The 24,066-nt window shown below is 32.3% G+C and overlaps 1 protein-coding gene and 2 long non-coding RNA genes across 4 annotated transcripts in view; 1 reads left to right on the top strand and 2 right to left on the bottom strand.

Annotated features, from left to right (window-relative positions):
• LOC134701064 (caspase-3-like) overlaps positions 1–24,066 on the bottom strand; it is an 85,059-nt gene that overhangs the window by 54,077 nt on the left and 6,916 nt on the right. The gene's annotated exons all lie outside the window — the stretch shown is intronic.
• LOC134701056 (uncharacterized) lies at positions 1,265–6,988 on the bottom strand. The gene is made up of 3 exons (XR_010104023.1): positions 6,930–6,988; positions 3,874–3,966; positions 1,265–1,955 (listed from the first exon to the last, which is right to left on the bottom strand). It is a non-coding gene; the product is annotated as an uncharacterized LOC134701056 (long non-coding RNA).
• LOC134701052 (uncharacterized) lies at positions 15,520–19,902 on the top strand. The gene is made up of 3 exons (XR_010104022.1): positions 15,520–15,622; positions 18,482–18,569; positions 19,207–19,902. It is a non-coding gene; the product is annotated as an uncharacterized LOC134701052 (long non-coding RNA).

Below are 24,066 nucleotides of genomic sequence, written 5' to 3'. Positions count from 1 at the left end.
ATTCACTGGAGATCAAAGATATATAAATACCACTGGACACAAGTCCGAGTAAGTTCTCAGTATAGCAATACAAAAAGTGTTGCCCTATCTATACACACCAGTTTTACTACTTTCTATCATAAAACCTAGATGAGATTAGTGAAAAAGATAAATTGGATAATATTTGCAAGCTCGCTAAAATCATGAAAACCCTGCAGCACCAAACAACATATTTTTAAATTCTTAATGATATTGAGTAATCTACATGATTATCGAAAAGTTTTTGTGAAATTTCAGACGAAACTAAGAAAAGACATATGGGGACAATTATCAGACTTCATAAATTCTTGCAAGGGTCTCCGTCACGGAGTTGAGATCATTTGACAAATCCTTTCGCAGGAAATAAATTGAAACCCCATCAAGAGAACATAAACAAAATCTCATCACGTGAACGGAAATAAAATCCTATCACAGCAGATAAATAGTCCTATCACGAGAAAATAAACCAAATCCCGTCACATGAACGTAAACAAAATCCCACCACGGGAAAAGTAGCAATACCCCTCACGGGTAATTACAATGTCTAAATAAACAACAGTCTCCGGGACAAGTTTGCAATTCCGCTGAGTGCAAAAGTTGTCACCTTAATTTTTTGAGTTAAGTCAAAACAAAGTTGATAACTTGGTTGGCGTTGGTTCCCTGATATTTGTCCTAAAAAATTTTGGCTCTAGCACCACTGTTGAAAAAGTTATGCCCCTTTTTTCAACAATTTCCTCAGAGGAAAAGTACTTTTCCTCAAGGGAAATCAAATTTCCCTGAAGGAAAAAGATTTTTCCTCAAGGGAAATTGTTTTTTCCTCAAGGGAAAAAGATTTCCCTTAGGGAATTTGCTGCATAATTATTTCCTTTGAGGAAATTCTTTTTCCTTAGAGGAAATTCTTTTTCCTTTGAGGAAATATGCAGCTTCAAATTTTCCTTCGAGGAAATTTGCAGCTTTAAATTTTCCTTTGAGGAAATACTTTTTCCTGGGAGGAAATTTGTAGCTTCAAATTTTCCTTGGAGGAAATACTTTTTCCTGTGAGGAAATTTTTGACAAATACTTTTCCTTGGAGGAAAATTCAAGACAACAAATTTCCTCTGAGGAAATCATTGTATTTCAAATTTCCTCTAGGGAAATTTCTGAACATCAAATTTCCCTTAAGGAAATGTTTTTCCTCTATGGAAATCTCATAACAGTACAAACAGTATTAATATATTTTCTGCTAGACTGAATTATTGATACAAAAGATAATTAAAACTTTAATACTGTAATACAAATTTTCATGGTGAGTATTTAACATACAAAAACAAAAGGCTGAATGTTTAGCATGTTTAAGACCATACAATAATAAGCAAAACGCTATGAATAGCATACCATTTGTGATGTTATTAATATTGTGCTCATATTTGAATATTAAATAAAATAAACACTTTTCATGTCAAATTAACTTGTCTTCTGTTACAGCTGCTGTGTATTCAACCCCCTATATAACAGTTCAGTGCATAAATAATTCAATCCACAAGACATCTTTCTTCAATTTGTTGAATAAATTTTTTGCAACATGTTCTTCAAACATCTTCTTTGTATATTTGATATGATGGAGCCATGTACATGAATGGATAAAGCAGGTGTTTATTTCGACAACAAACATGACAAAGACACTATTATTTTTCTTAATTTCTCCATAATCCATCAGTGAATATGAATGCAGGTTGTTACATTTTACACAATTGTGTTCTTTGATAGTACTCCATTTTGTTTATAGCAATTTTGTAGGATTTTTTTCTATTTCTTTTTCCAGAAAAACACACAGTTGAGTTCATTTCACATTAGTAATCCAATTAGCACATTATGTAGAAAAGTATTAACAATTAAAATTCCTCTTCAGTATAGACCTGCAGGACCTGTTGATGATCATAAAAACCAAGATATCTGACCTATAAATACACAAAATAAAAATAAAAATGTTATAAATTGAGAAAAAAACAGCAATATAAATAACCTATTTTATCACGTTTTAATGAACATTTTGAGAAACTTTCATTTGATATTCTTACTTGTCATGCTTATGAGTTCTCTTATTTCAGTGCTTTGTGTAAAAGATTTAATATTCTTTGTTTAGTGCCTTGCAGGGATATTTAAAGTTGAGCCACTTGCAATAGTTGTTATAGAATGTTCATATGTTGTGTTAATATTTGAACCACTGTCCTATATTATGGTCAGGTTGAGTGCTCACAGACATGAGGCCTAAATTAATATATTGTTTGTTTCCCTAATCCCTATTCTGACAAGCCAGGTGTGGGTAGGTAGGTAGGTAAATAATTTTATTTTTCCCAAAAGCCTGAATATTATCTAATGATCCGGTAAGCCCGAAAAATCAGAAATGAATATAATAATATTTGGCTTAGTTTTGACAATAAAATTTTATGAGTAGGACCATTTTTGCAGGGTCGGTCGAGATTGGAGAAACAAACAATATTTTATATTAGGCCTGATTTTTTTTTTTAATTGTTATTGCCTTTGAACAGAACATGTTGAAATAAATTGGATTGTTTAAATCTTTATATGTTGGGATCTTTAATGAATGACCTATAAAAGAAGTGTTTTCTCATTATTGAAGGCAGGCCCATGATTGACCTTTAATTTCTTGCATCCGCTTCATTGAACTCTGGTGGATAAGTCACTCATTTACCATACCACATTTTCTTATTTTTATATGATTCATCATTCAAAGGCAATTTCTTTTATTACTGTAATTCAGAAATTATCCAAACTTTTTAGTAATGCGAATAATGTGACTGGGTGAGTATCGCAAAAATAAGAATTCATATTTTGATAACAGAAACATATATATATATATATATATATATATAATGTATATACAACTCGTCTAAACATCAACCCAACAATGTTAGATCTGTAAATTTGCTTTCGCAAAAGTACTTATGAATATAATTATTTTCTGTGACTGTATCTTACATTAATTTGAAGGATCCTTTACTATAGATAATTTAGCTGATCTGTAACAATAACATCTTCATGCCTTATATATCATGTACTGTAGTACGCCGCTAGATTAAAACTGACGTGGAAAGGTAACATATGGCCACCGAAAGCTCTTTTTTTGAGAGCCCAGGTGGTCGTGTGGTCTAGCGGGACGGCTGCAGTGCAGGCGATTTGGTGTCACGATATCACAGTAGCATGGGTTCGAATCCCGGCGAGGGAAGAACCAAAAATTTGCGAAAGCAAATTTACAGATCTAACATTGTTGGGTTGATGTTTAGACGAGTTGTATATACATTATGTACACAGCCATGTATCACCATCATTGATGGCGATCCGATGGATACATCTGTTGTAGGGTTGTCACTGACTCAGACGTACTTATGAATATAATTATTTTCTGTGACTGTATCTTACATTAATTTGAAGGATCCTTTACTATAGATAATTTAGCTGATCTGTAACAATAACATCTTCATGCCTTATATATCATGTACTGTAGTACGCCGCTAGATTAAAACTGACGTGGAAAGGTAACATATGGCCACCGAAAGCTCTTTTTTTGAGAGCCCAGGTGGTCGTGTGGTCTAGCGGGACGGCTGCAGTGCAGGCGATTTGGTGTCACGATATCACAGTAGCATGGGTTCGAATCCCGGCGAGGGAAGAACCAAAAATTTGCGAAAGCAAATTTACAGATCTAACATTGTTGGGTTGATGTTTAGACGAGTTGTATATATATATATATATATATCATGTTATGATATATATCTTTATGCAGTTTTTTTTTGTAATCACAATAAGTTGTCCATTCCCTGAAAAATCTGAATTTACAGTATATAGAAGTGGTCTTACCATTTAGGCCTTGTTGTATTCTGTTTATCTTGTTTTGCGCTCATTTCTATTGTAACTGTTTATATTTTTCATTATTTTTCTATATTTCTTGTCCTATAAAACATAAAAAGGGTAAAAACTATTATTAAACATCAGTTTGTGTTTTTCTTTATATGCAGTTATATTTAAAAAGAATGGAATATTTGTGCTTTTTCATTTCACAAACTTTTTGCCAGTCATGACTTTCGCAGACTTTCACCCTGGTCAATAGTTTAAAAACAAACATTCCCATGCTTTTTCTTTGTGTTCGTACTAATTTTTCATTTGACAAAAAAGACATGATTCAACTATTCTTCTATAATTTGTTTCGCTTGACTACGTTAAACTCTGAAATATTGTTAACAGTATAATCAGTATGTGTCTCAATCATCAAAATTTCAAATTAATATATAAATAACCAATAAAGATGCTATGCATGGCTCAGCTTGATACAAACGTACAGGTTGAACCCAGAACAGTTTGGGCAAGTATGGACACAACATTCAAGCTCGATACAACTCTGAATTTTAAATTTTTATTGTGATTCAATAGTTGATGCAGCATAGGTTTCTGACACAGAATGAATGTGGTCCAAGTACTTAAAAAAATTTAAATTGACAATTAACCTCCAAAATGGTCCAATATTCAAAATCTCAATACATGGTTAGATGCAGCATATCAACATGATCAAAGAAACCCAATAATTCATTTTTTGATGAAATCAAATAAAGTTAAATTTTGGATCCTTTAGAACTCAATGTGGACCAATTTGATAATGGGACAAATTATAAAAAATCTTAACGAATGGTTAGATTCAGCATATCAAAGAGCCCCATATAATCAATTTTTGTTGAAATCAAACAAAGTAAAATTTTGGACCCGATTTGGACCAACTTGAAATTTGGGCCCATAATATAGGTAAATATTCAGTTTCAGCATATTAATCAGAACACCAAGAATTTAAATATTGTTAAAATCAAAATAAGTTTAATTTTGGACCCTTTGGACCTTAAGGTAGACCAATTTAAACAGGACCAAAAAAACTAGGAATCTTAATACAGTTAGATTTGGCATATCAAAGAACTCCAATAATTCAATTTTATATAAAATCAAACAAAGTTTAATGTTGGCCCCTTTTGGTCCCTAATTCATGTTATTCCTAAACTCTGAACAAAAACTCTGGTCACAAACCTTGTGTTTGAATTTCACAGATTTCTATTAACTTGTACTAAAGTAATTAAGCGGAAACTAAATGTCCTGTGACAACGACGACTACATGATAAAATTGAGAATGGAAAAAGGGAATGTGTCAGAGAGACAACAACCTGACCATAGATTCGAGGGTTGGAATCCTTTTCTTTTACCGACCAATGCATTTGAATGGGAGATATAGTTGGAACCCCTCTTTACTCATGGTTGGGACCCCCCTTTGAAAATGGCTGGATCCGCCCCTGAGAAGCATTATAGAAAAATCTATAAGCTTTAACTCAAATTAAGGATCATTTTATTTTTAAAGGGCAGGCACAGATCCAGAGGGGGGTTCAAGGGATTGGACCCCCCCTTTTTTTGGATTATCAATGCATTTGAATGGGGACATGTAATTGGACCCCCCCCCTTTCCCCTTTTGTCCTGGGTTAGAATCCCACCCCACCCCTTTTAAAATGACTGGATCCACCCCTTAAGGGTCTATAATTAAGTTTGACAACATCAGACATACTTACTTTAACAAAAATAAATGCCACATTTCATCCAATTTAATTTCATCTCTTACTTGCTATTTCATCCATAAAATTTTAAAGAAATATAAATTTGGGAGTAGTATGATTTTAATTTGCAAGTTATTAACTATCCAAACTAGAGACCTAATCATGCTAATAGAGTAGATATACTTGACTAATTTAAATCAAACTTGGGGTGACTGGGAACAAAGATTTAAGGGAATAGATGCCAGTTTACCTACAATGACCTAGTTTCATAACAATAGCATACATTAATAAAGACTACATGGTCACTCTTATGTTTAAATTTTGGGTGTTCATTTTTTAATGTTTAAAGCTAACAATTTCAACTACATACAAGTATATCAAAATTTGATCCTACATTATTTAAATATTGAAAAAAAATAGCTTTTTAAATTTGGATCTAATGTTATATATATTGTGTATGTCACATGGGTGTATTTTAATGTAAAGCATCTGAAAAATCATTAGCCGTCTCATATTAATTTCAGTTCTTCAAAAGGCAAATTTATATGAGCTAGCTTATGCTGAAAATAGAGATTTCTTATTAAGGAGAAATCCCTGCCCCCCTTTTTGTGTGAAAAAATTTGTTGATTATATAGGGAATCACAGAAACATGACTGAGGCAAGCATCCCCCATCTGAACCCCCCTCCAAATAATAGACCACTTTCGAGTTCATCCGTCACCGGCAAAAACTCGTCAATTATACACGCCTTTATGACGTCATTTACCAGATGGAGGGGCTCGCCTGTATCCCTGCACTATTTACGTTCATCAAGCGTCTTAGTGATCGTCTTTGTGCAGGATAAACTAGAAATAATGGTTGCTCTGTATGTACTTAGTGACATTTCCCTAATGACAGCAGTGTTGATTGTCAATTTTGAGAATTCAATTTGCCGAATAATTCGTACAATATAGAATTCTAGTTTTCCAACCACTCGCTCAACATTGGAAGGAAGTGACGACGCCCCTAAACGCACAAATGACGATGATAAAGGCGCGTATAATTGACGATTTTTTTCCGGTGAGGGATGAACTCGAAAGTGGTCTATTATGACGTCTTGAAAGGCTATTATATTTTTTTTCTACGTCTGTCCCTCCCCCCCAAATCACTCAGGTCATTGGTGAAGAGTTGTCACACAAAATACATGATACCAAATATTCATATGGTTTTTATGTTTTTATATGTTTTTAGCTAGTAGTGTAAGTCAGTCAGGAGAGGAGGCAACCATTTGATTTGTAGGGTGAAAAATGTGATTAATCTTGTTTGGTAAACTTGTGCTATAAATAAAAATTACCAATCCATTAAAAAATCCGTGAGCCCAATCTCATCCAATGAAATAGATTATTGTCTGTTTTCAAAGTTATATGGAAGTAGTAGTTAGTAGTCCAGATAAATATGACGCATTGCAAGGCATTTTTTCTGAGGAGAAGTGTAGAATGGGGGAATGGAACCAATAAATTGATCGGATCCGAAATGCCCTTCCCAGTGAAGGAGCACCTATTATTTTGTAGGTAATTATTATTAGTGTCGGTGGTCTCACAAGTAAATCAGAGTGAATATTGCATGCACATTAAAATTAGCAGAGAAGAGACAATTATCAACTAACTTGTGTTTTATTAATTTTCTCGCAGTTATTTACGGTAAATCAGCTATATAGACATAGGAAGATGTGGTGTATGTATATATAACACAAAACAGGTGTTCGGTTCTAGTACTATATAGTGGCTGAGACTACTATAACACATGTGTTATAGTAGTCTCAGATAGTGGCTATAGTATATGACTTTTAAATAACAATTATCAATTATATCTGTATTCTGTGGCGGGTCGAAGGGGATGGAATCCGGGATTGGACTCCCCTAGCTTTTTGTGAGCAATCATTGCATAAATGATAATCTCGGGAATCCTCTCAAGTTCCTACAGAAAAAAGGGAGAAGGTTTGGATCCATTAAAACGTTTAATCCCGCTGCAAATGTTTGCACCTGTCCTAAGTCAGGAATCTGATGTACAGTAGTTGTCGTTTGTTTATGTTATATATACGTGTTTCTCGTTTCTCGTTTTGTTTATATAGATTAGACCGTTGGTTTTCCCGTTTGAATGGTTTTACACTAGTAATTTTGGGGCCCTTTATAGCTTGTTGTTCGATGTGAGCCAAGGCTCCGTGTTGAAGGCCGTACTTTAACCTATAATGGTTTAATTTTTAAATTGTTATTTGGATGGAGAGTTGTCTCATTGGCACTCACACCACATCTTTCTATATCTATATACAAGGTGATAGGACGTTCCGTTGGAATAGGTTACCTGTGCATCAGGAAAAGTTTTAATATAAGAACCTTAAATATATGTGAACAGGTCGGTAAAAACTCTCTTTTGACACATAGGTAGTGCACTGTTGCATTGAACACCAATCAAAACGCTAACAATATGTGAAAAGATAACGTTTTAACCTACACAATATATGAATAAGGTATACACTTTTGAAATCTAAATTATATGAAAAGGGTGAGGTAACAGAAACCCAGCGGCAATGACACCCCTTATTTAATGGAGACATGTAGTTGGAACCCCCTTTATCATGACTAGATCCGCCCATGATTTTTACATGTAAATCAAGCCTCGGGTATTTGTTGGCATAACGGTAACCACGAAAGGGGGAGGGCTTATTAAAAGCATGAGGAATTATAAATATACAATTCAACAGGGGTAGAGTGCATGGAGGAATGGGAATTAAGATTGTCTCTTCACGATTATCGAAAAAAGTATCTTGCACGTTATTTTCATCATCTTGTCTGAAACACTCTGAATAATGAGCTTTAAGGCGAAAACAAGGCATGTGAAATACTATAATAACATACACTTCTTTTTTTATACGTTGTATGGACAAACCCATAAATCCCTCAAACAATTTGCTTGATTCATGTCATATCAAATAAATTACAGCGCGGAAAGGTAACTTTAATTTAATATCAAACCTAAATTTTTGTTACATTTTTCAATAAATTTAAAAATCTTAATTAGGCATGCGTGAGTTCCATTTCATGAGACCTACACAGATGTAAAGCTAATGGAGGTTTTCAATTTGATACATTTACAAAACTTTTTGATACACTTGTTATGTCTGTAATCGAATACGGTGCCTCAATTTGGGGTCACCAGGATTTTTCTTGTATTAATGCTGTAAAAAATAGAGCAATGAGATTTTTTATGGGTGTGGGTAAATACACCCCTAACTTAGCCTTATATGGAGATATGGGTTGGATGCCCAGTATTATATCTCAGTGGACATGTATTTTTAGATTATGGTCGAGACTTACTAAAATGTCTCATTGTAGAGTTAATAAAAAGGTTTTCTTATGGGGCAATAGATGCTGTAATAGTAAATTTAAAAATTGGAATTATAGAGTCAATGTGAAATTTAAAGAAATGGATATGGAGTTTTTATGTAATACTGATTTTTCTATTGATAAAACTACAATTAAACAAATTGAAAAGGAAAATTTTTGTAGATATAAAGAGAAGTGGTACTCTGACTTAATGTACAATGAAAGAAGTAAATTGCGAACGTATAGATGTTTAATAGAGAAAAATATTTATGTATTAATATGCCTGGAAAATATAAGAGTGCATATGCTAAATTTAGATGTGGTGTTGCACCTCTGAGAATAGAAACTGGCCGATATGAAGGCATTATGGTTGATAATAGATTATGTTTTTATGAGCAATGTAAGAAAAATAACATTATTGAAGATGAGAAACATGTCTTAATTAACTGCCCAGTATATGCAGATTTACGAGCTATTTTATTTAGACATGCTAGCTCTTTTAATTGTGATTTTGTTAATTTGTCTGATGATGATAAATTCAAATTTTTATTCACTGATGAAAATGTGTGTTACTTTTTAGCCAAAATCTGCTATGATGTATTATTAAAAAGAAAAGGTATTTTATATAATTGTAGATAATAATGTGTTTTGTAGAAATTTTATTGTCTCTCATAACTCTTTTTAGAGTGGCTCATGTTGTTTTAAATATTACTGTAATTTTATAAATGTATAAATGTATGTCAATTTTGAGGTGAGACTCTAATAAAGTATTTGTCTTGTCTTGTCTTGTCTTGTCTTGTCAGATGTCTATAAAACAAATTAAAAATTATAAATACAGTTTTTCAATTCTTTCCGGCATAGATTAAATAAATATGTATATAATCTTTATACGAGTTTGGTTGAATTATTTCACTTCATTATAATGATAAATCTTTTAGTTCTTAAATTTTTGATTAAAAATGAATTTATCATTTTGATATCTAACGATAAACTTTTTAAATTGAAGTGACATGGTCAGTAACCTAATTAGTTGCATGGCTGATTACCATCTTACAGGTGACCCAGTAATTTTCCATATGACAGTAGCGTGTGCCCTCGGGGTTATATCGGGGTGTGTATAACTTATTTTCTGGGGAACATCCTGTCCACGTGTAGTACTTAGCATATATTGCAACAGATGACATTAAACAAATTTTCTTTGTAGCATCGGAGGCAATTTCATGTTCGCCGACCACACAAAATATTTCACAAAAAAAGATATGATAAAATCAAAAGAAAAAGATAAAGAAATATTAACAAATAAAGGTGAAATGGAGTAAACGGGGATTCGTGTTTTTATGAGCTTATTTTCAGTGGACAACAACAAATGGAAGTTTTTAACAACCTTGTGTGACCTATAGTTGTTGATGTTTGTGTCATTTTGGTCTGTTGTGGATAGTTGTCTCATTGGCAATCATACCACATCTTTTTTTTAATATTGACTGGTTATATACATGAGATAATATATATAGCCCTTGCACGGTCGGTGCAGTGGACATATTTCATACTAGATAACTTATACAGTAATTCTTTTTATATATATGACAATAATTGTCCGATCTGATACACGTACCTATAATGTACATAATTTTGAACAGCTTCAAATATATGGGGTCCGTAGAAACACCGCAAAGGACCTCCTTAGTGCACTAAGAACAAAAATGTGCACTAAGGACCTGATGGAATGATACAACTGTCACAAAGGATATGGCATATAGAAATAGACTTTGTAAAAGGAGAAGGTCCGGTAAGACACCTTTTAGGCCCCAAAATATAGCAGCTTTACAAAATTGTTAAAAGTAAACTTTTAGTTATTTTTTGGACAGTAGAATGCTTCAGCTTCATAAATATGGGCTTTTTTTGACAATACGTGCATGGCACATATATCGGGTACTGGCACCATAAAGTCATGCAAAATGGCAAAAACCATCTGAAAAGTGACATTTTCCGGCATATTTGCGGGATTTTTCATATTTGAGCTTGAATCGGATCGTTTTTAATGACAAAATCAGTGAAAATCTTCCACATACACTAATGAATCAAATAAAATAGACACTTAAGTGTTTCAAAAGTGGTCAAAATCTTTCGTCAGATGAACCTGAAATTTGAGGCCAAAATCGGTCCTAACCGGACCTACTCCTTTCATAATTTTAAATTATATCTTTTCTATACTCTGACTTAATGTACAATGAAAGAAGTAAATTGCGAACGTATAGATGTTTAATAGAGAAAAATATTTATGTATTAATATGCCTGGAAAATATAAGAGTGCATATGCTAAATTTAGATGTGGTGTTGCACCTCTGAGAATAGAAACTGGCCGATATGAAGGCATTATGGTTGATAATAGATTATGTTTTTATGAGCAATGTAAGAAAAATAACATTATTGAAGATGAGAAACATGTCTTAATTAACTGCCCAGTATATGCAGATTTACGAGCTATTTTATTTAGACATGCTAGCTCTTTTAATTGTGATTTTGTTAATTTGTCTGATGATGATAAATTCAAATTTTTATTCACTGATGAAAATGTGTGTTACTTTTTAGCCAAAATCTGCTATGATGTATTATTAAAAAGAAAAGGTATTTTATATAATTGTAGATAATAATGTGTTTTGTAGAAATTTTATTGTCTCTCATAACTCTTTTTAGAGTGGCTCATGTTGTTTTAAATATTACTGTAATTTTATAAATGTATAAATGTATGTCAATTTTGAGGTGAGACTCTAATAAAGTATTTGTCTTGTCTTGTCTTGTCTTGTCTTGTCAGATGTCTATAAAACAAATTAAAAATTATAAATACAGTTTTTCAATTCTTTCCGGCATAGATTAAATAAATATGTATATAATCTTTATACGAGTTTGGTTGAATTATTTCACTTCATTATAATGATAAATCTTTTAGTTCTTAAATTTTTGATTAAAAATGAATTTATCATTTTGATATCTAACGATAAACTTTTTAAATTGAAGTGACATGGTCAGTAACCTAATTAGTTGCATGGCTGATTACCATCTTACAGGTGACCCAGTAATTTTCCATATGACAGTAGCGTGTGCCCTCGGGGTTATATCGGGGTGTGTATAACTTATTTTCTGGGGAACATCCTGTCCACGTGTAGTACTTAGCATATATTGCAACAGATGACATTAAACAAATTTTCTTTGTAGCATCGGAGGCAATTTCATGTTCGCCGACCACACAAAATATTTCACAAAAAAAGATATGATAAAATCAAAAGAAAAAGATAAAGAAATATTAACAAATAAAGGTGAAATGGAGTAAACGGGGATTCGTGTTTTTATGAGCTTATTTTCAGTGGACAACAACAAATGGAAGTTTTTAACAACCTTGTGTGACCTATAGTTGTTGATGTTTGTGTCATTTTGGTCTGTTGTGGATAGTTGTCTCATTGGCAATCATACCACATCTTTTTTTTAATATTGACTGGTTATATACATGAGATAATATATATAGCCCTTGCACGGTCGGTGCAGTGGACATATTTCATACTAGATAACTTATACAGTAATTCTTTTTATATATATGACAATAATTGTCCGATCTGATACACGTACCTATAATGTACATAATTTTGAACAGCTTCAAATATATGGGGTCCGTAGAAACACCGCAAAGGACCTCCTTAGTGCACTAAGAACAAAAATGTGCACTAAGGACCTGATGGAATGATACAACTGTCACAAAGGATATGGCATATAGAAATAGACTTTGTAAAAGGAGAAGGTCCGGTAAGACACCTTTTAGGCCCCAAAATATAGCAGCTTTACAAAATTGTTAAAAGTAAACTTTTAGTTATTTTTTGGACAGTAGAATGCTTCAGCTTCATAAATATGGGCTTTTTTTGACAATACGTGCATGGCACATATATCGGGTACTGGCACCATAAAGTCATGCAAAATGGCAAAAACCATCTGAAAAGTGACATTTTCCGGCATATTTGCGGGATTTTTCATATTTGAGCTTGAATCGGATCGTTTTTAATGACAAAATCAGTGAAAATCTTCCACATACACTAATGAATCAAATAAAATAGACACTTAAGTGTTTCAAAAGTGGTCAAAATCTTTCGTCAGATGAACCTGAAATTTGAGGCCAAAATCGGTCCTAACCGGACCTACTCCTTTCATAATTTTAAATTATATCTTTTCTATAATGTTTTCTCGACACGTACCTCAAAAAGTTGATTGTCACCTTTAGTATAATCGGTAGAAATTCATGTTCGCTCAACCTTGAACCATGAATAATCTGCTAGTATACTGATAAAGATGTACTAGTATATGGTATTTCAAATTGTTCTCTATTTTTTTTCATTTGTTTGTTTCTGTCGTATTTATTCTGTCTGCTATATTTTTTTACTTCTAAAGTAATACCGTATTTTCAACTCTTTTCAGTTTGGGATTTTTTCATCCTTTAATTTTAAAAAGACAAATAATTGTGAACACTTCACGGAAAAGTGAGGATTGATATTTGGTTGCCAATACTTCATTCATTTTTCTAATGTCAGGAACTATGCCATTTATCAATATTTCGATTAAATAATTAAACTTATAGAATTATATATATACACTTAAAAGTTTATTTAGAGTAACCATATGCCGGATGAACAAAAAGTGTGCCATTTATTGAAAAACATATGGTTTGGTATAACAAGAAAACTTCTCTGGTGTTCTAAACATTTCTCACATAACCCCTCCCTCCAAACCCCCACTTCAAGCTCTGAATCCGCGCTTGCCCATAGTGCTTATTACATTATAAAATAAAATGGTATTCATCTTCAATTGTTGAAATAAAGATGAATTGTTAAAAAAAAAAGCATTGACACCAGTTTAAAGTTATCGTTCATAGAAGACAGTTATGATTTATTCTATAATTCTCTTTTTAAAACAAAAAAATAATTTTACCTCTTGGAGTTTTTCTATATTACTTCTGTAATCGGATTTTGAAGAACCCCATGGACACCACATACTCTCAAATGTCTTTCAAGGAATAATGATAGTATGTAAACTCTTGTGTTGTTAGTAAGGAAATAAAATATCAAAAGCCTTTGTTTCTCAATTTGTATATTAATAATAGAGTTTGTTCATTAAAAAAAAAGCTTGGTTAGCAATTTCCTTAAAAACTAAATATATATAACAAAGGCAAAGTTTTAAAACACAAAATTTATTTTTTATTTTTCTTTCATAAACTTGAAATTATACCACGCTAAAGCGTTAGGTTAACAACCATTGATTAATCAATAAGTAACGATCAAAAGACAATTGTTTATTGGATTAGGTTGATTGAACATGATGATTCGGGAATCTGCAATAAACCGTTGGTCACGTGGCGAGTGGCACGCGTTTATTAAAAAGTCATTTAACTTCAAAATTACAAAATCTATTGATACCTTACTTTATAGATATGAGGTTTTTAATCATACCCTCTTATATTCATGCTCGCTGTGATCTTAAAACATCGTTTTAGTGTCCTTAATGCAAAAACTTTCTTCTTAGTGCACTAAGAAGTCTTTTGCAGTATTTCTACACACCGAAATATATGGCCTTATTATTGGTAATATACCATATTAGTGTCACTAATGGCTTAACGTGTTACCAAATTAAAAAGAAGAAATAGGCTCAAAACCGCATTTTTAACTTTAGATTTTTTTTCAATCCCAAAATAGAGAAGAGGTCCGGTATACAGACTAATTAAAAAGTCCAGATGAGAAGTTTAACTTTTAACTGTTTCTTGACGCATGCAAAAAAAAAATGCAGTACCTGGTTACAGTTGCTCATTGAGAAATTATCATCTTTCAATTAAATCTGAGACTACTATAACACATATATGTGTTATAGTAGTCTCAGATTAGATGATCTTCAATCTATATGGTCTTCATTTTAAAAGTTATAAAATCTAAATGTGAAGTGATCTAAAATGTTCAATATTAATGAGTATTTTCGCTGTGAAATGAATCTAAGGTCGTCTAAAAGTATATACACGTGTATTTGCCCCGACTACTGACTACATAGTAAACTATTCATTATGTATGTATAAGGGGGTCTGAGCGGGACTCGGGATTGTCGAGGCGTATTTTTTGTTGTGCCGTGAAAAAGCGAAATGAAGTTTAGCGGGACATGGGAAATTACAAAGGAATATCATATATTAATTAGCAGGGTATTAAGGTAATGAAGAAATTATATTAGTGTATTAATTAAAAAAAAACGTCTTTTTTTCAAGTTTTCATCACAATCCAGTATAAAACTTCAGTAATTCAACTTCTTTGTATTAAGTTTAGAAAGAAAAAACACCACAAAACATTCATATTTTTTAATCCATTTTTAATGGTACGACTTCCCAGTGGTACGACTTTACGTTGGTACGAGTTAACTTTTTTTGGTACGAGTTAACATGGTACGAGTTTCCGTTGGTACGAGTTAACTTGCTTCCCCCCCAATGAGACCCCCATTAGTTGTGGCTTATTTTGGTTCTTTTTAGTTCGTTTCTTTCCCCTACATTACTTAACCGTTTTTGTAAAACAACAGCACTCGAGGTCTGACAGTATTTTACCAAGAAATGCACAAAATATTCAAAAAGAAGGCCTAGAAAATTTAAATATTGGTATGCACACATACTCCCCTGTCAGCACAGACAATTATATTTTTGTAAACGCGCCAAACTCGTTTCTAATATTTATAATAGAACTGAAAAGAAAATTGAAATGGAAATGGGGAATGTATCAAAGAGATAACAACATGACCAAAGAGCAGATAACAGCCATAGGTCACCAATGGGTCTTCATTGCAACGAGAAAATCCCAAAACATGAGACTTGGGTGGATCCTGAGTCATATAAAGGGGGTTCCTAACCCAGGACAAATTTGGGGGGGGGGGGGTTAAACTACATGTCCCCATTCAAATGCATTGATCGTCCAGTAGAGAAAGGGGGGGTTCCAACATGTCCAACCCTCAGCCCCCTGGATCCGTGCCTGTGAGGCATGCTTAAGCTTGCCATTAAACAAAAATGTACATGTATACTAGTTGAGTGATAATGGACGTCATACTAAACTTTTCAATACAAAAAAAAAGAAACTAAAATAAAAATCATACAAAGGTCACAAAGGCCATAACTTCTGGCTCCTGAATAAGAAAAAGTGCAAAATGCAGTGGGGATAAAAGCCTTTACTGTAAATTCCTGAAATTACAATTATATAAATCATCTCGCATCTTTGTGCATTTCTTGAAATTGGTCATATTAATAAATGCATGCAATATTTTCAGAAAATTTCAATATATAGGCTTTTTTTTAAAAAGTCAATCTTGTGCATGATTATCAATGATTATACTCGCACAATTAACACATGTGGTTCTCAAAACTCAAAGGTGTCTATGCTATTTATGACAACTTTTATACCCCCGCTTTCAAAAAAGGGGGGTATACTGTTTTACCTCTGTCTGTCAGTCCGTCCGTCCGTCAGTCAGTCAGTCCGTCCCATGAATATTTTTCTTCGCATTTTTCGCTGGAACTACGTACAATACAAGGATTTCTGAAATTTGGTTTCAGGGTTTATCTAAGTCATTTATACTGTGTGATGCGTTTTCAGATTGATCACTTGTCAACTTCCTGTTAACCGAACACTTGTATGATTTTACACATGATAGCCAAGTTGAAAATTTTCGTCACATTTTTCTCAGGAACTACAATACAAGGATTTCTTAAATTTGGTTTTAGGATTTATATAAGTCAGCTATACCGTGTGATGCGTTTTCAGATTCATCACTCGACAACTTCCTGTTTACTGAACACTTGCATATTTTTACACTATTTATATTATCCACTTGCGGCGGGGGTATCATCAGTGAGCAGTAGCTCGCAGTTTCACTTGTTAATAAAGTATAAATTAACAAAATATGTTTAGAACTATATGATTTTTATGTTTTTAAGCATAGATATAGTAGGTCAGGATCTGCCAACTCTCACTGACTGACTGAGCACATAAATTCAACACTAGTTTTTTGGTGTTGCTTAGTGTTTTGTTTTGTTTTGTTTTTCTTTTCTGCACCTTATGTTTTGCCTTGGCATTGTCAGTTTCTCTTTCATTGCCTTTGGTTTTTTTGTTATGTTAAATAACAAGTCACACATTTATCATGATAATTAAGGTCCTTTTTAATTTTTAGGGATTTTAAATTTTTTAATTTAAAGTTAGGGATTTTATTCATAAAAGGGGGGATTTTCCAGTACGTATACTATTAATAATGCTTTGAGCAATTTTAATGAAACTTGGTGAATTATTTTTGTATAACATAAACATGATAATTTTCCTTTGAATTTAAAAAAAAATCTGATTTATGTCATTGTACTATCATGACTTGGGATTAGGATAGTTTTAAGAATGCTTTCACAAATTTTTATGAAACTTTGGTGAATTGTTTTTATATCTTGACATAAACACCCTTTTTATTATTATGACCCAAAGTGGAGGGGGCATAATGTTTAACACTTGATCGTTTGTCCGTCTGTCCCAAAGTTGTTTTTTGTTCTCTTACATTACTTTAGTTTGCCTCAAACAAATTCAATTAAACTTTTACAAAAGCTTGTTATCACAATACTCAGATCAAGTTTGAATTTTGGTGATGTCAGTGTTACTGTACTAGAGTATCAGAGTTATGCCCCTTTAGAAATGGGGAAAATATGCTGAATTTTTGGTTTCCTGTTTTCTAAACTTTAGTTTGTCTCAACCAAATGTTATGAAATCAATACACAATGCTTATAACCACAAAATACAGATTAAGTTTGAATTTTGGTAGTGTCTCTTTTACTAAATTCTATAGTTATGTTCTTTAAAAATGGAAAAAATTGTTTCAGCCTTCTAACTTAAGTTTCCCTCAACCAAATTTTATTAAACTTTAAAACAATACTTTTTATCACAATTTTAATCAGATCAATTTCAAATTTTTGTAGTAAAACTTTTACCGTTCTTCAGTTATGTTCCTTTAAAACTTTGAATAATATGCAAGCTGGAGTATCATTCCCTATTTATCATGTATATTTTTTTATAAGATGCAGAGTTAAGGAACTTTAGTTGTTGCAAAGTTATTTAAAATTTGTCCATTTTCAAAATCTTTCAAAGGTTTTATAAATGTATTTGTTAAAAAAATCGCAGCCTTAAACTTATAGTCACTTGAGAGATCTATAAATTGAGCCAAATTATATACATGTTTTATGTCAATGAATACCACTGTTTGTGCATGTTTTGTTTTTTTTGGAGGGCAGGGGTCTTATTTGCGCAGTGCTCATAGTTTTTTCGTCGATCAATAAAATTCATTTAAAGCTTACAAACCAACTATAAGGGCAAGAAGCTTATCAAGCACTCATGGTTTAGATTTTTATTAAACACACATTAATATACATATAAATGTACATTAAACAGAAAAAATATTGATGCAAGATGTCATTCAACTTTTACTCTTTTATGTATAGGACAAGAACTATAGAAGATACAGAGAAATAATATACAGCAGAAATGATAGGCAATGTAAAATTTGCAGAAGCCAACTTAACCTAAATGGTAAGGCACCTTTTAATTTTAAAAAGTTATTGAACTTGAAAGATGATTACTAGTATCATGATTACTATAAAAATTCAAAGATGTGGTATATTAAATATGAAAACTATCATGGCTTTGAGAAAGAAATTGTAGGCCTGTTACGACCTTCAATAATGAGAAAATCAATACCCTATACTATAGTCAAAGTATAAAAGACCTAAAGATGAAACATTGAAACAATTCAAACTGTAAATGAAACTAATCATGCTAATTGCCTAGTTTATAACAAAATAAATTACAAAAAATAAATATGACCGGTATGAAACAACAACAACAACAACCACTAAATTTTAGTGTCAGACTAAACTGATAAAAGCTACAGGCTCTGAACTTTGGACAGGCACAATAGGAATATGGCAAGGTTATATAAAAATAAGATGTGGTATGATTACCAATAAGACAACTCTCCACCAGACAACCAATGATGTAAATTTCCTGCAAACATGGACTTGACTACTGTAAATCAACTAATTTTTTGTGAATACTTTATCTTGCATTTTATACTTTCTAGTCTACATCATGATACACATGAAAAACATTTATTGCTGTTTCTCTCTCCATTTATAACATTTTATTTGCTTTTTTTGTGTATTTATAGGTGATCAGACATCTCGGTTTTCATGATCAATAGGTCATTACTGAAGAGGAAACTTAAAGTTGAAATTTATTTACATAGTGCATAATTGGATTAATTTGAAATGGAATGTGTGCTTTCCTGCAAAAAAGAAATAGGAAATTTCAACATGTGATAATGACCATATAAAACAAAATGGAGTTCTATCATAGATACCCAAAAACACTATTGCATAAAAGCAACAACATATCTTAATCAAAAGAAAGGAGAATGCAGAACACATACTATTTTGTTGTTGAAAAAAGGAACACCAGTTTTATCCACTCATTTACATCGCTCCCTCATATCAAATATACAGAAGAAGATCATTGAAGAACAATTTGCAAAAATGATTTCTCTTAGAATTGAAGGGAATTGTTTAGTGAATGGAATAATGTATTCACTGAATTCTTACATAGTGGATTGAATAACTGTACACAAGCTGAAACAGAAGAAATTCTAATTTAAAATAACACGAAAAGTGTTTATTTTATTATTTAATCTGCAAATATATAAATATTTTTTTTAGAACACCACAAATGATATAATGACATTCAAATTGGTTGCTTATTATTGTATCGCATTGAAACAATTACAAAGAAAACAGAAGCATTTGCTCCAAAAAAATATAAATCAAAGTTAAATTTATATAAAAAGTATAAACAATACCTAGATCTAAACAGTCAGACTGTATTATTTTCAATGTCGTTAAAATTTTGAGTCAAACATTTATTAAAGTTTTAAATATCATTTGCATCAATTCTACAGTCTTTTAATAATTATATTCATACTGTTTGTATACATGGTGTAGTGAAGAAATGTTTAACAAGTAAAAATAAGGAAAAACATTTCCTTAAGGGAAATTTGATGTTCAGAAATTTCCTTAGAGGAAATTTGAAGAACAATGATTTCCTCAGAGGAAATTTGTTGTCTTGAATTTTCCTCCAAGGAAAAGTGTTTGTCAAAAATTTCCTCACAGGAAAAAGTATTTCCTCAAAGGAAAATGTGAAGCTACAAATTTCCTCACAGGAAAAAGTATTTCCTCAAAGGAAAATTTGAAGCTGCAAATTTCCTCAAAGGAAAAAGAATTTCCTCTAAGGAAAAAGAATTTCCTCTAAGGAAAAAGAATTTCCTATAAGGAAATAGAATTTCCTTTAAGGAAATAGAATTTCCTCAAAGGAAATAATTATGCAGCAAATTCCCTAAGGGAAATCTTTTTCCCTTGAGGAAAAAACAATTTCCCTTGAGGAAAAATCTTTTTCCTTCAGGGAAATTTGATTTCCCTTGAGGAAAAGTACTTTTCCTCTGAGGAAATTGTTGAAAAAAGGGGCATAACTTTTTCAACAGTGGTGCTAGAGCCAAATTTTTTTAGGACAAATATCAGGGAACCAATACCAACCAAGTTATCAACTTTGTTTTGACTTAACTCCAAAAATTAAGGTGACAACTTTTGCACTCAGCGGAATTGCAAACTTGTCCCGGAGACTGTTAAACTCCCATCACGGGAAATTTCAATATCTCCAATTACGAGTAATTACAATGTCTAAATAAACTCCAATCACGGGCAATTACAATGTCTTCATAACCTCCCATCACGGGTAATTATAATTCCTAAATAAATAACCATCACGGGAAATTTCAATATCTAAATATCTCCCATCACGGGTAATTACAATGTCTAAATACACTCCCATCACAAGCAATTACAATGTCTTAATAAACTCCCATCACGGGTAATTAAAATGTCTAAATATACTCCCATCACGGGTAATTACAATGTATAAATAAAATCCCATCACGGGTAATTACAATGTCTATGTAAACTCCCATCTCGGGAAATTATAATGACTAAAAAATCTCCAATCACGGGTAATTACAATGTCTAAATAAACTCCCATCACGGGAAATTTCAATATCTAAATATCTCCCATCACGGGTAATTACAATGTCTAAATACACTCCCATCACAAGCAATTACAATGTCTTAATAAACTCCCATCACGGGTATTTAAAATGTCTAAATAAACTCCCATTACGGGTAATTACAATGTCTAAATAAAATCCCATCACGGGTAGTTACAATGTCTAAGTAAACCCCCATCACGGGAAATTATAATGACTAAATAATCTCCTATCACGGGCATTTACAATGTCTAAATACACTCCCATCACGGGAAAGTATAATGTCTAAATAATATCCCATCACGGGCAATTAAAATGTGTAAATAAACTCCCATCACGGGTAATTACAATGTCTAAATAAACTCTCATCACGGAAAATTACAATGTCTAAATAAACTCCCATCACGGGAAATTATAATGTCTAAATAATATCCCATCACGGGCAATTACAATGTGTAAATAAACTCCCATCACGGGTAATTACAATGTCTAAATAAACAAAATCACATCACAGGATATAAATAGAGTCCCATCACGGGAAAATAAACAAAATGCCACCACAGGAGATAAATAGAGTTCCATCACAGGAAAATAAACAAAATCCCAGCACATGAACGTAAACAAAATGCCATCACAAAATATAAATAGAATCCTATCACGGGGAAATAAACAAAATCCTATCACGGGAAATTATCTGTTCGATTATAAACACCTATAACAGGTTAAAAGTCGCAATAACCACGGGTAGTTACAATGAAAAAAAAACCAAAAACTCCCATCACCGGAAAATAAATATATAATTGCCCTCAGCTTCTGAAATCTAACCTCAGAATGAAATATTAAATAATAATTTCTCAGCAACGAAATTCTGTTAAAAGAGCCTTTTGGAAACAACCTGCTGGGTTTGGCGTACTCGATTAAATTTTTCACGAAGTATTTAAACCTAATTATTACAATTACATTGTAAATGACCACAATAAAGGCCACACAGTTGATGATGTCCATTTCGGTACGAGCAAAGTGCCTTGACCTTTACAGGTAAGTATATGTGAAATTGATCTAATTAATTTTAAAGATGGTGCAATTTAACAGTTAAAGTTTGTCTGCAAACAGGTCACACGTGTATGGACCGCACACTTTATCAAAATAATTAAAATACAAATTGGATACAAACCAATCATCAAAGAAAAAAAAATGTAAACATCGGCAAGTTCATATTAATGTCTAGGTCAATCTATTTCTGGATAGATGCTGAATTTAAAACAAATAATAAAAAATATTAGTGTAAAGGAAGATCCGGAATATAATTATGCATATCACATTCAAGACCAAGCAAAGTTAATTTTTGAGAAGCTTCCAAACGCCTTTCTCTTGGGTAACAAAAACAAACCAAATAAACCTGCGGATATAAAATATAGCAACAAGATATCAGATAACATTTAAAAGATTGTGCATTATACTCTACTCCCCAGCCATCGTCAATGTATAATATAATTCGTTAGGCCCTGCAAACGAAAATGCTTGACAACAGGACGTAAAACTTTTGAAAACTCGTGCTGCTGTAGATAATTTAAATGTGAAAGCTGAAATTTTTAAGATATTTAGTTGTGTTCTGAAATATCCACAATATCCAATATGTCGATGAGTTATAACCAAAAAAAAAAGGAATCTGATCTTGGCATTCAATAATTGCCCGCGTTTCTATAAGCTTACTAATTACCCGTTACGCTCCACGAATACTGAATGCTTAAAAGCAGAATTATTTTTTATAAAAAAGTATTAAATAGCCTTTAGGAATAACATTGAGAACAAAATTGTTTGCTTTTAAAATATCTTTCAAAAATTAAAATTTTCGAAAAGGCTACCATAATAGAATGGGTTTCTATCTTATGAGTGAATTTTCATATTCATTATCTTGAACGTTTAAATTATAAAACTGGTACTTAACTGAATCACTGCACCTGCTTCTCTTGGGGATATCTGCTTACTTTCCTGGTACATTGTTAGGCCTAATGGCCTTTCTCGTTGCAGTAGTAAAATAGGGTTGCTCCTTTCTTACCACCAAAGTACTCGCTTGAAGTGTAAACACTTTTTCCACCAGCCGTGCTCCTACTCCTAGACGATACTTCTGTATATGATGCACTAGGTGGAAGAAAAAGATCAGAACTAGCTTTTTCTTCAACGGAGTTCCTGTAATAAGGGTTCAGACGGTTGGCAGTATCCAGTTGACAGGAAAACAAAGAAAAGGCGTCTTCAAAAAATCATGTCTGTTTGATTAGGCGGTTCATAATCTCGGTTTATAGTACATGTAACATCGCGTTGGTCTTCTTCGTCACTCACATTGTCAATAAAGTTGTCGAACAAGTTTGGTGTGTGAATTCTTGATGAAATGAAAAGGGCGCGTAAAACAGTATAAAAAGTCCGAAAACCGAAATACTCAGTATTGCGCAACAGAAATAGAAAGAAATCTCAAAACGAAAAGAAATATAAGTAAACTGAACATAAAAAGAGCTGAATAACTTGACTTACATGTATGATGAACAAAGAGTATTCAAGATCAGTTTCAATCTTTCATCGTTTGTTTTTTTAAATTGGGAATATCATATTTCTCAGTAATAAAACGTCATTCTGAAATGCTAACACGATTTATTCTTTTCCCGACATGTTGATTATTTTTAATTAATCTTCATTTGTCAAAACTCGATGGTGACGTCGAATTTCTTGCTTTCCTCTGAATTTTCTAATGTGAAGGCATGAAATAAGCGACCATTACTGATGACGTCACTTAGAAAGAACACATCTTTTTGCAAATCATTTGAATATACGGACTAAGTGTGCCTGTATATTGTTTAAAAATCATAAGAGAAACAGATTCTACCCCGAATTTGGTGTAATACTCTCAATTAAATTTTAAATATTTAAAACGCTGGCAGGCCTCGTGTT

This window comes from Mytilus trossulus, unplaced genomic scaffold, assembly GCF_036588685.1.
Source record: "Mytilus trossulus isolate FHL-02 unplaced genomic scaffold, PNRI_Mtr1.1.1.hap1 h1tg000211l__unscaffolded, whole genome shotgun sequence".
NCBI lineage: Eukaryota > Metazoa > Mollusca > Bivalvia > Mytilida > Mytilidae > Mytilus > Mytilus trossulus.
This window is presented reverse-complemented; position numbering and strand designations above follow the sequence as displayed.